Source organism: Mesoplodon mirus (assembly GCF_964341445.2).
Source record: "Mesoplodon mirus genome assembly, chromosome: 1".
NCBI lineage: Eukaryota > Metazoa > Chordata > Mammalia > Artiodactyla > Ziphiidae > Mesoplodon > Mesoplodon mirus.
In genome coordinates this window covers 76,277,996-76,280,280 of record NC_138976.1, presented here as the reverse complement: position 1 = coordinate 76,280,280, position 2,285 = coordinate 76,277,996, and the positions used below count along the sequence as shown (strand labels likewise).

Here is a 2,285-nt window from a genome sequence, read left to right as displayed (position 1 = left end):
TTTTCATCATTAGTTTATAGGAATGCAAGAGATTTCTGTGCATTAATTTTGTATCCTGCTACTTTACCAAATTCATTGATTAGCTCTAGTAGTTTTCTGGTAGCATCTTGGTTGAAACTTCTTAAACATTAAGAATTTAAATTTCTTAGCCACATCCCTTCCCATGTAAACCCTTCCCAATGAATTTAGGGAAACATTTAGATCTTTACTATGATGGGGTTTTTTAACTTTTATTTGCATTTATTTTTTTACAGCATTTATTCCTGGGCCATCAGTTTTTGCTTCTTCAGTTTTTTTCTGGGATATCTTTTTCTTCTGTGCAACCTCCTGTTCCGGTTTAGGAACAATCTGTTCTTTTTCAGTAAGGATCATCTCAATGTGGCAGGGAGAGCTCATGTATGGGTTGATTTGACCATGAGCTCTGTAAGTCCTGTGCCGCATCTCGGGGGCTTTGTTCACCTGTGTGTGAACCTGTATGTGCTCAGTGACCAGAGAGTCCTACGTCTAAGCCGTTAACTTCAGCATTACTCTCTGCATTTTTGAGCATGTGCCGTAAAAATTCAGAACTCTTTTTGGGCCACTGACCCTGCGTCCAGCCCTACTGTTTGGCCTGGGCACACCTACCAACTCCACCATTGTAACAATGGAACGGCACACATTGCTTCTGTAAAGTGACATCCTTCAGATACTTGGTGCTTTTTAGATGCAGTTTCACAAATATTCTTGAAGTGAACACAAAGATTTGAACCTCCTGACTTGCATGATCTTGTGGGGTTTTCTGGGTCAAGTGAATAGCAAACCATTTTTAGAGGTCACCTCAGGCCGCTTACTTGAAAAGGATACCATGATGCTTCTTCTTTTTTTTTTTTTTTTTTTTTTGTGGTACGCAGGCCTCTCACTGTTGTGGCTCTCCCGTTGCGGAGCACAGGCTCCAGACGCGCAGGCTCAGTGGCCATGGCTCACGGGCCCAGCCGCTCCGCGGCATGTGGGATCCTCCCAGACCGGGGCACGAACCCGTGTCCCCTGCATCGGCAGGCGGACTCTCAACCACTGCGCCACCAGGGAAGCCCCATGATGCTTCTTGAAGCTCTCACCTACCAATCCTGTTTGCTAAGCTCCAGCTACACCGGTCTCGTCCTTGAATTCCCAAGTAGGGTTTGCAGGTGTGGTTACACTTCCTGGAATGCTCTCCCCCAACTCTTTCCAGAGTTGTTCCCTTTTTTTTTTTTAATGGCTGTCTTCAGAATCTTTTTTTAAAAAATTAAGTATAGTTAATTTACAATATTGTGTTAGTTTCAGGTGTATAGCACAGTGATTCGATTATATATATATAAGATTGTACAGAAAAACTCGGACGAAATTTTTGGCCAACCCAATATATATTTTTTTCAATACTTTTCCATTATAGGTTATTACAAGATACTGAATATAGTTCCCTGTGCTCTACAGTAAATCCTTGTTGTTTTATATATGGTAGTATGTATCTGTTAATCCCATACTCCTAATTTATCCCTCCCCCACCTCCTTTCCCCTTTTGTAACTATATATTTGTTTTCTATGTTATGAGGCTGTTTCTGTTTTGTAAATAAGTTCATTTATATCATTCTAGATTCCACATATAGGTGATATCACATGATATTTGTCTTTCTCTGTCTGACTTCATTTAGTATGATAATCTCTAGGTCCATCCATGTTGCTGCAAATGGCATTATTTCATTCTTTTTTTTTATTGGAGTAGAGTTGCTTTACAATGTTGTGTTAGTTTCTGCTGTACAGCAAAGTGAATCAGTTATACATATACGTATATCCACTCTTTTTTGGATTTCTTTCCCATTTAGGTCACCACAGAGCATTGAGTAGAGTTCCCTGTGGTATATGGTAGGTTCTCATTGGTTATCTATTTTATACATAGTGTCAATTGTGTATATATGTCAATCCCAATCTCCCAGTTCATCCCACTACCCCTCCCACCTCAGTATCCATACGTTTGTTCTCTACATCTGTGTCTCTATTTCTGTTTTGCAAATAAGTTCATCTGTACCATTTTTCTAGATTCCACTGTACCATTTTTCTAGATTCCACATATAAGCGATATTATATGATATTTGTTTTTCTCTTTCTGACTTACTTCACTCTGTATGACAGTCTCTAGGTCAATCCATGTCTCTGCAAATGGCACCATTTCATTCCTTTTTATAGCTGAGTAATATTCCATTGTGTGTATGTATGTGTGTGTGTGTATATATATATATATATATATATATATATATATATATATATATCCC

The 2,285-nt window shown here is 39.0% G+C and overlaps 1 pseudogene across 1 annotated transcript; it reads right to left on the bottom strand.

The window, feature by feature from the left end:
- Positions 1 to 257: 257 nt before the first annotated feature.
- On the bottom strand, positions 258 to 1,104 carry LOC309803861 (large ribosomal subunit protein uL22-like; annotated as a pseudogene). The gene has a single exon. The product of its transcript is annotated as a large ribosomal subunit protein uL22-like (transcript).
- Between the last annotated feature and the right edge of the window lie 1,181 nt (positions 1,105 to 2,285).